Source organism: Hippocampus bargibanti, linkage group LG17 (assembly GCF_051943395.1).
Source record: "Hippocampus bargibanti isolate YZ-2025 linkage group LG17, ASM5194339v1, whole genome shotgun sequence".
NCBI lineage: Eukaryota > Metazoa > Chordata > Actinopteri > Syngnathiformes > Syngnathidae > Hippocampus > Hippocampus bargibanti.
The window spans coordinates 15,414,723-15,425,671 of NC_142750.1; the positions used below are offsets into that span (position 1 = coordinate 15,414,723).

Here is a 10,949-nt window from a genome sequence, read left to right on the forward strand (position 1 = left end):
GGGCGGCTAAGAATTTATCTCCACCGGTGGGATCCATAGTTGGTCGGTGTATTATGTCACGTCCGCTCGAGGATTGGTGACAAGACTCGAGGGACGGCGGAAGGTAGTGGGGATCGGATCCGAAATACACGGTGGAGACAGTGATTCACATAAAGAGTCTTTACTGAGCAACATCAAACATAACAGAATCAGAATCAGAATCAGAGGACTCTGAGGTGGGCTCTCCGATCTCTGTGGCTTAAGTCACCGAGGTGGTTAAAAAGCTCCTCGGTGGCAAGGCCCCGGGGGTGGATGAGATCCGACCAGAGTTCCTAAAGTCTCTGGATGTCGTGGGGCTGTCCTGGCTGACACGCCTCTGCAACATTGCGTGGTCATCGGGGAGAGTGCCACTGGATTGGCGATCTCCTTTTTAAAAAGGGGGACCAGAGTCTGTGTTCCAACTACAGAGGGATCACACTCCTCAGCCTCCCGGGAAAGGTCTATTCAGAGGTTCTAGAGGGTCTCCAGACTTCCCCATTTCCTTGATTGTCCCTTCTGGCTATAAAAGCCTCTCTTACCGTTCTATTGCTGTTGGTGTATTCCTGGAAGCCCCCCGTCACCCTTCTGCACGCAGGTCTGTTTATAGTCATCTACCTTCCTTGTTCTCGACGTTCTGTTCAACAGTAGCCAAAATGGAACTGTATAGTGCCACTTAGCAGTTTTGTTTTTTTTTGACGACGATACTAGTGCAGCGTGTTCTACCGGAAACAAATTCCTTGTGTGTTCTACATACTTGGCAATAAAGATGATTCTGCTAAGGGTGTAGAGCTGGTCCACTGTTCCGCGGCCGGGACGAAAATTACACTCAATCTAAGGCTCGACTTTCCGACGGACCCGCCCCTCTAGAACCTCTGAATAGACCTTTCCCGGGAGGCTGAGGAGTGTGATCCCTCTGTAGTTGGAACACAGACTCTGGTCCCCCTTTTTAAAAAGGGGATCGCCAATCCAGTGGCACTCTCCCCGATGACCACGCAATGTTGCAGAGGCGTGTCAGCCAGGACAGCCCCACGACATCCAGAGACTTTAGGAACTCTGGTCGGATCTCATCCACCCCCGGGGCCTTGCCACCGAGGAGCTTTTTAACCACCTCGGTGACTTAAGCCACAGAGATCGGAGAGCCCACCTCAGAGTCCTCAGACACTGCTTCCACCAAGGAAGGCATGTTGGTGGAGTTGAGGAGGTCTTTCAAGTACTCTGCCCACCGGTTCACGACATCTCGAGTCGAGGTCATTTGCGCCCAATTGTCACTGTACACAGTGTGAGTGGTGCACCCCTCCTGAGACGGTGGACGGTTTCATTGAAACGGTCCGGAAGTCGGCTTCCATGGTCCATTCGGACTCAATGTCCCCCACCTCCCCCGGGACATATGTAAAGTTCTGCTGGAGGTGGGAGTTGAAACTCCTTCTGACAGGGGATTCCGCCAGACGCTCCCAACAAACCCTCACAACACGTTTGGGTCTGCCAGGTCGGACTGGCATCTTTCCCCACCAATGGAGCCTACTCACCACCAGGTTGTGATCAGTTGACAGCTGCGCCCATCTCTTCACTCGAGTGTCCAAAAAATGAGGCCGCAAATCCAATGATACAACTATAAAGTCAATAATCGAACTGCGACCAAGGGTGTCCTGGTGCCACGTGCACATATGGATACCCTTATGTTTGAATAAAGTGTTTGTTATAGACAATCCGTGTCAAGCACATAAGTCCAATAACAAAACACCACTCCTGTTGTTATCGCGGGGGGACGTTCCTCACAATCACGCCCGTTCAGGTCCCACTCTCATTGCCCACATGAGCATTGAAATGGCCCAGCAGAACAAAGGAGTCCCCAGGCGGAGTGCTCTCCAGCGAACCCCCTAACGTCTCCAAAAAGGATGGGGACACTGAACTGCCGTTTGGTGCATATGCACAGACAATAGTCAGAACCCATCCCCCCACGCGAAGGCGGAGGGGAAGCAACCCTTTCGTCCACCGGGGTGAATCCCAACGTAGAGGCGGCGAGCCGGGGGGCAATAAGTATGCCGACACCTGCTGGGCAACTCCAGAGTGGAAGACAGTCCAACCCCTTTCGAGAGGGCCGATACCGGAACCCAGGCTGTGTGTGGAGGCAAGGCCAACTATGTCTTGTTGTGCACCAGCTCGGGCTCCTTCCCTGGAAGAGAGGTGAAATTCCACGTCCCAAGAGCTAGCTTCTGCAGTCGAGGGTCGGACTGCCAGGGTACCCGCCTTTGGCTGCCGCCCAGCTCACAATGCACCTGACCCCACTGGTCTCTCCCATGGGTGGTGATCCTTGAGAAGGGGGACCCATGTTTCCTCTTCGGGCTGAGCCCGACCGGGCCCCATGGGTGTAAGCCCGGCCACCAGGCACTCGCCAACGAGCCCCATCTCAAGGCCTGGCTCCAGAGAGGAGCCCCGGTGACCCGCATCCGGGCAACGGAAAACCAAATCCATTTGTGTTTTTCTTCATATGGGGCCTTTTGAGTCGTACTTTGTCTGGTCCCTCACCCAGAACCTGTTTGCCATGGGTGACCCTACCAGGGGCATAAAGCCCGAGACAACCTAGCTCCTAGGATCATTGGGACACACAAACCTCTCCACCATGGGAAGGTGACGACTCATGGAGAACCGCCCACATCATTTTATGTAGAATCAGAAAACCTTGGATCATCTCACAATGGGGAAATTTGCATAACCGAAAATAGTCTTCGCTTTTAAAAATGTTGAGCTCTTTGATCTTTAAACATTTTTTTTGCATCGTTTGTTTATATTTTGGACTTCCTGATACGTCATCCTGCCTGCCTTTACATGATGTCACACCCCATGACATCACATCCTATTGCGCCGCACTCTGTCATAACACACCTGCCAATCTCCTCATTATTCACCGGGTATTTAAAGTGTGTCATTTGGACATTGGATTGCCGGTGAATTGTTTTGCTTCGCCACTGCCACTGCCCAGGTTTGGTATTGTCAGTGCGTTAGTGTTGTTCCCGGTCTGATGCCTTTCTGTAATTTTCGATTCTTCTTTTATAATTGCTCGGTGCATTCACAAGTTGAGTTTATCTATACTCGTTGCCTTTGCTTTTGTGCAAGTGCTTTTTCTTCATGTGTATTCGTATTTCCTGGTCCTTCTTGACCAGCGCTATTTGTCGGTGCATTGTTACATAGACAAATAAACCACTTCTTTGAACGGGATTGTGTCTCTGTCTGCTGCTTGTGGATCCAGCTACAGTAAAGTCTCGTTATATCGATATACTCGGGAGTTGGAAAAAAATGTCGATATAACCAGACCATCGATATATCCGATCCTGCGCCGAACTGCATTAACAAAAGCCGCCAAAAGAGGGCAGCCAAGCGCCATATAAGAAACGGAGCTGGCCATGAGCTTCCATTTTGTGCCTCTTTTTTTTTCGGGGGTGAGAGACGTTCCCCCAATGTTGCCTCAAAATGGCACATATAATTCTTTAATGATTGCAAACATGTATGCTTTCCTCTTCAGTGTGTTTGAATCAGAATCAGAATCAGAATCAGAATCAGAATACCTTTATTCGTCCCGCAATGGGGAAATTTGCAGTCCACAGCAGCAATTGAAGAGGGATGGGGTTGGGGTGGGAGTGAAAGGATAGAAAACAAGATATTCTAAGCATAACAAAATAAAAATGTCAACTGTATACTGTGCAAATGTAGATGTGCAAAAACCGTTCTATAAACAAGACTGTACATAGTGCAGAATCAAGAAATGCATTTAGATATATTGCAACAACCCATATTTACAAGTGTCCAGTTTTTTTTTTTTTTTTTTTTTCCATATTCATAACTGGATGTGTAACAAGAAAGCATGTTATCCGAATCTGAAGCCATTGTTTGGATTCACAAGCAATGCAAGACGTCTTGGCGTGAAGTCAGTTTTATTGGTTTTTGCATTTGAATAAAAAGTGACATCGGTTGACCTTTAATACACAGTATGGAATGTTAATAATTTTCAAAATCATCACGCTTCAGCAGACAAAACAAGAAACATTGTTGCAAAAAACTATTGCATTCATATACAGTACAGTCGGCATGTACATAACACAACAGGGAAACTGCAACGCTTACATCTTACTGTATTATGTATACAATTTAAAAAAGTCATCAATCTTCTTCTGCTTCCCATTTTACCTTTTAACACAAACACTTCAATCTCGTCTGCTACACACGAGCTAGCGTCTGAAAATGGCTCTGCTACACGGGTGCTGGTCACGTAACAAACTCACGTGACCAAGTCGACCAATGGCGTGACCGATGGCGTGTCACGTAAACAAGTCACGTGACCAAGTCGACCAATGGCACGACCGATGGCGTGTCACGTAACCAAGACACGTGACCAAGTCGACCAATGGTGCGACCGATGGCGTGTCACGTGACCAAGACACGTGACCAAGTCGACCAATGGCGCGACCGATGTATCGATATAAACATAGCAAAATGGCCGGCGGGAGATGAAAAGGAGCACCGTAATAACCGGATTATCGTAATAGCCGGGTATCGTACTAAACGGTACTAATTATACATAAGAAGACTAGAAATGTGCAAGGGAAATGAAAATAGTATCGTAATAATCTGTACTATCGATATAACCGATATCGATATAACGAGACTTTACTGTATATACTACGGTCTAATCGAAGCAAGACCCTTCTTTGTTTAATTTGGGACGTGACAAAAATTATAGCAAAGACCGATTCCCTACAACAGTGTCACGGTTTGCATTGATGGGGATGGCGGTTGTGGATCGCAAAAAGCAGGCAGGAGGGAGCAGGAGGTTGTGTTTCACAAATTGTATGAAAATAAAGTCAACAGGAACAAAATCTAAAACGTTAAAATCATTTGAACAGAAAAATACAAAGTATCAAAAGAAAATCAAGATTAAAAGTCCGCCAAGGTTAAACAAACATAATACAATTGCATACAAAGCATACAACAATGACCCGACAGTGAATGGTCGTGCCGGGAGTCCTTTTGAGTGTCACTGATTGGGAACGACCAGCACCTGCGAGGCAGCAGGCAGTGTCAGCCTTGCCTGCTGCTACCCATTGGTTGTCAAATCCGAACGTGGCAGTCCGCCACTGATCGGGATGACCAGCTCTTGTGCAGGTGCAGGCGGGGCCGACAGCGCCACCTGTTGGTCGCCAACCAGATCATGACAAACAGAAATTCCTATACCCGTAACACGGAATTACAATGCATGTGAAATTGTGTAATTTCATCGTTGATATACAGGGAAAAAAGTTGTCCGTTCCGCCATTTTTCTTGCTGGTGACATAATTGCGGCTACCTGCGCGGAGGATGATGGGAAATCCCCGGTAATGGGTTTATCGTGATCGTTCGTCCCTGACTCATCGCTTCTACGGGTGTTGATGGCAGAGGTTGGTTAAATCAGCAGGAAGCCAGATGTTGGACAGAAAGTTAGTTTAATCTCAAAGACAGCGGAGACATTGTGGGAGGTCAGCCGAAGAGGTAGCAGAGAGAGAGAGAGCGAGACGGACTGGGAGAGCATTTATATGACGGACAGGGTGTGACGCAATAGGATGTGATGTAATGGGATGTGACATCATGTAAAGGAAGGCAGGATGACGTATTAGGAAGTCCAAACCAAAACGAAATGATGCAAAAAGATGTTTAAAGATGTTCGTATAGCGAATTACCCCAACATATCCCCCCCCTGACGAACATATCTAACATCGGTGGAGGTGAACCATGCTGACAAATCCATTTGTGATTTTCTTCATATGGGGCCTTCTGAGTCGTACTTTGTCCCTCACCCAGGACCTGTTTGCCATGGGTGACCCTACCAAGGGCATAAAGCCCCAGACAACCTAGCTCCTAGGATCATTGGGACATATAAACCCCTCCACCACGGTAAGGTGACGACTCATGGAGAGGAATAGTATACATCTTGAAAAAAAATAGAACACAACAAGAAAGCTGTGTACTTATTTGTAAAATATGAGTCAATTTTTGATTTTTGTTGCTTGTCGTTTGTTGCCAGTTCCAAGTAACTGTCCCACTGATCAGTAACATTGGGTGACTTTTGTGCACACAGGAGTAGTTTTGAAAGCATCTCGATAGCTTCTTTGCTGGACGGTGGCTTCGGACCTCGACTCGAGACGTCGTGAACCGGTGGTCAGAGTACTTTGAAGACCTCCTCAACTCCACCAACACGCCTTCCTTGGTGGAAGCAGTGTCTGAGGACTCTGAGTTGGGCTCTCCGATCTCTGTGGCTGAAGTCACCGAGGTGGTTAAAAAGCTCCTCGGTGGCAAGGCCCCGGGGGTGGATGAGATCCGACCAGCTCTACACCCTTAGCAGGGTCCTCGAGGATGGATGGGAATTCGCCCAACCAGTCTACATGTGCTTTGTGGACTTGGAGAAAGTGTTTGACCGTGTCCCTCGTGGAGTTTTGTGAAGGGTGCTTCGGGTATGGGGTACAGGAACGCCCGGTCCCTTTATGACCGATGTCAGAGTCTGGTTCGCATTGCCGGCAATAAGTCGGAATCGTTTCCAGTGTGGGTTGGGCGCCGCCAAGGCTGCCCTTTGTCACCGATTCTGTTCATAACCTTTATGGACAGAATTTCTAGGCGCAGCCGAAGCGTTGAAGGTTTCCGTTTTGGTGGCCTCAGTATAGCATCTTGCTTTTTGCTGAAGATGTGGTACTGTTGGGGCCTTCAAGTGGAGCTCTCCAACTCTCTCTTGAGCGTTTCACAGCTGAATGTAAAGCGGCTGGGATGAGAATCAGCACCTCCAAACCTGAGACAATGGTTCTTAGTCGGAAAAGGATGGAGTTCCCTCTCCGGGTCGGGGAGGAGATTTTGCCTCAAGTGGAGGAGTTTAAGTATCTAGGTGTCTTGTTCACGAATGAGGGTGTAAGGGAGCGAGAGGTCGACAGGCGGATCGGTGTGGCGTCTGCTGTCATGTGGACTTTATACCGATCTGTCGTGGTGAAGAAGGAGCTGAGCCAAAAAGCCAAGCTCTCAATCTACCGGTCGATCTACGTCCCAACCCTCATCTATGGTCACGAGCTAAAGAACGAGATCCCGGATGCAAGGGGCCGAAATGAGCTTTCTCCGTAGGGTGTCCGGGCTCTCCCTTAGAGATAAGGTGAGAAGCTCGGTCACCTTGGAGGGGCTCAAAGTCGAGCCGATTCTCCTCCACATCGAGAGGAGCCAGATGAGGTGGCTTGGGCATCTGATTAGGATGCCCCCAGGATGCCTCCCTGGTGAGGTGCTCCGAGCATGCCCCGAGCATGCCCCACTGACAGGACAACTCGGGGAGTGTGGGAGGAAACCGGAGGACTCGGAAAACCCACGCGGGCCCAGGGAGAACATGCAAACTCCACACAGGGAGGCCGGACCGGGACGTGAACCGCCGACCTCTGCACTGTGAAGCCGGTGTGCTAACCACTCGACTACCGGGCTGCCCTAAATTCATCATTAACATTGTAAATTCCCACATAAGGAAATTCTGTGAGAAGGAAAATGTTGGTACCGCAAACGCAATTCCTTATGAGAGAATACTTACTGTAAATCTGGCAGGATTGCAATGTAATTGTAAATGTAAATTATTTTTCACAACCATGTGTAAAAAATGTACAATTTAAAGGAATTTTAATTTTGAAATTCAATATCGGATTTGTTCATACGTTGGGTTGCCTGGTTTGTAATAAGGATGTATATTCATGCGATAATTACATTTGAATTTTAAAATTGTTGAAAATGCAGATTTCTGAAAAAAAAAAAAAATTAAAAAGCAACATCCGATTGGTATGAAAGTAGTTTGACGAGACACCGAAGGTTGTCTTGTGTGTTCTAGAACTAGTCTAGTTACAGGATAAGGAAATTAGATTTTCAATACAGTGAGACCTCAGCTTCCGAACTTAATTGGTTCCCAGACAGTGTGTCAGCCAAAAAGTATATATATATTCATCTTCCAATGTTTGGAATATATATATATATATATATATATATATATATATATATATATATATATGTAACGGAGTTGTGCGCTTAGATTATTAAATTATGAAGGAAGTGACGCAACGGCGCACAGTGTGGCACTATGTCCCGCCCATAGTTTCCAGAACAATCTCGAGGAGATTCAGGGTGAGTCGCAATTTTCTGTTGGTCTTGATTAACGCGCATTTTCATGACAATATCTTATTTTGTTTCCCCTTTTGTACTGTCTAGTGTTATCTAATTAGTTCCCTTATTCATTTCGAGTCCAGATTACTTTTTGTGTCATTATTTACTTCACGTTTTGTCGAGTGGAATTTAGGAATATGCGCTTTTCTATCGCAGTTAATCACAAGACGAAACCCATGCGACTTCACCCATCCCTTCTGCCATACTGTGTTGCAGGTAATAATTGTTTCATTTCGTTTTTATTGAACAATATTTAGTTTCTTGTGTCGTGTCTCATTTGCCCGTGAGTGTCCGTGGCTGGTTGAACTGTGCGCCAGCCATTACAAGCGCACCGCGTGTTCTGCTGAGTCTCCGCCCATGATGCGTTCAGGGACATCTTGTAAATAACAGTGAACTTGTGTTGTATTCTCTTTTTCTGTAAATAACCACTATACGATCACATGTTGTTAATTCTGTTTTGTTATCTACAATGTTTTGCATTTGAGAACAATCTCGAGGAGATTCAGGTTAATCACAAGACGAAACCCATGCGACTTCACCCATCCCTTCTGCCATACTGTGTTGCAGAAATAAAAGAAATAAAAAGACACATCCACGCGTCTCGTCTTCATTAATACAGCAGCATCGTGGGGATGAAGACAGTCACTGTTGTGACACCCGTCACATTGGTGCCGTGACCCGGATTCACAAGTGACTCTCCACTTCGGACCGGGACCGCGATGCTGCACAATGAAGACGCTGTGCAGTCCCATCACTCGGTGGACGGTGTGTCGACCCCCGTTTTGGAAATACATGTAGTGTGTTAATTGTCTGACCTGCTGTTTTGCAATTAGTGTTTTTTTTTTCATGTACGTGTTTTTGTGTGTTAAGTCTAAGAATGAGCTCCTTACATTTAACCAGTAGCACACCTTTGAATGAGTGTGTTGCTAGAGGTAGAGGCTTCCCAACTGTGTAACAGTTGTATAGTGCAATCCAGAGTGGTGTAGGTTGTACAGAGGGGAATGGGCAGGTTCAAGCTGAGGCCACTTATGTTAGTGGGGACAGAGTTCCTTCCCAGACCCAGTGCAGTGCATCTACGACAAGCGCACAGACAACTGATACACCAGCAACAGATACCTTTCTCCAGTCTGTCACAGTTATGTAGTGCTATGCAGGGTGATGTAGTTTGTACAGAGGGGAATGGGCAGGTGCGAGCTGAGGCCACTTATGTTAGTGGGGACAGAGTTCCTTCCCAGACCCAGTACAGTGCATCTCCGACGAGCACACAGACCCTGACACACCGGCGACAGATCCCTTACTCCAGTCACCTGACGTAGTTGGTCAGATGAGTGACATAATTAGACAGCATTTTTGTACATCCTTGCCCGATAACCTTGTCTATTTTGCCTGTTGGTCTTTCTGTTGTCTTCCGTGTGTATGTTGCCTCACTTCTGCATAATTTAAGGGGGGTGTATGTAACGGAGTTGTGCGCTTAGATTATTAAATTATGAAGGAAGTGACGCAACGGCGCACAGTGTGGCACTATGTCCCGCCCATAGTTTCCAGAACAATCTCGAGGAGATTCAGGGTGAGTCGCAATTTTCTGTTGGTCTTGATTAACGCGCATTTTCATGACAATATCTTATTTTGTTTCCCCTTTTGTACTGTCTAGTGTTATCTAATTAGTTCCCTTATTCATTTCGAGTCCAGATTACTTTTTGTGTCATTATTTACTTCACGTTTTGTCGAGTGGAATTTAGGAATATGCGCTTTTCTATCGCAGTTAATCACAAGACGAAACCCATGCGACTTCACCCATCCCTTCTGCCATACTGTGTTGCAGGTAATAATTGTTTCATTTCGTTTTTATTGAACAATATTTAGTTTCTTGTGTCGTGTCTCATTTGCCCGTGAGTGTCCGTGGCTGGTTGAACTGTGCGCCAGCCATTACAAGCGCACCGCGTGTTCTGCTGAGTCTCCGCCCATGATGCGTTCAGGGACATCTTGTAAATAACAGTGAACTTGTGTTGTATTCTCTTTTTCTGTAAATAACCACTATACGATCACATGTTGTTAATTCTGTTTTGTTATCTACAATGTTTTGCATTTGAGAACAATCTCGAGGAGATTCAGGTTAATCACAAGACGAAACCCATGCGACTTCACCCATCCCTTCTGCCATACTGTGTTGCAGAAATAAAAGAAATAAAAAGACACATCCACGCGTCTCGTCTTCATTAATACAGCAGCATCGTGGGGATGAAGACAGTCACTGTTGTGACACCCGTCACATATATATATATAAACCAGAGCCTGTGGTGGTTTATATATATATATATATATATATATATATATATATATATATATATATATATATATATATATTCCAAACATTGGAAGTTTTTGTTGGCGTTGTATTGACATGGCCCTTTGTTTTTGTACTTTTATTTTTTGTTGTACTACATTTTTTATGTTCAGAAGAATATAAATAAAGTGATATAAATTTAAACCAAATTATACATTGTATGTTTTTTACATTAGTAATTCCTTTTACATATAATTTTGCACCATTTTGGAAGTCAATTAATTTAAGCAACAAAAAACTGAGGATCCATTAGGAGCCGTACGAGCTGGTTTTCTTTTTCGTGAGCCGATCCAAAAAAGCCGACTCTTTAAAAACAGACGTAATTCCCAACACTATTGTGGTATTCCCTTGCGGTATCTATGGTAACTTTCTTTTGAAGGTGGGAACT

General features: G+C 45.9%; 1 long non-coding RNA gene across 1 annotated transcript; it reads left to right on the forward strand.

Annotated features, from left to right (window-relative positions):
• Positions 1-8,067: 8,067 nt before the first annotated feature.
• On the forward strand, positions 8,068-10,412 carry LOC148885964 (uncharacterized). Its single transcript, XR_016118144.1, has 2 exons — positions 8,068-9,784; positions 9,980-10,412. It is a non-coding gene; the product is annotated as an uncharacterized LOC148885964 (long non-coding RNA).
• Positions 10,413-10,949: the final 537 nt, after the last annotated feature.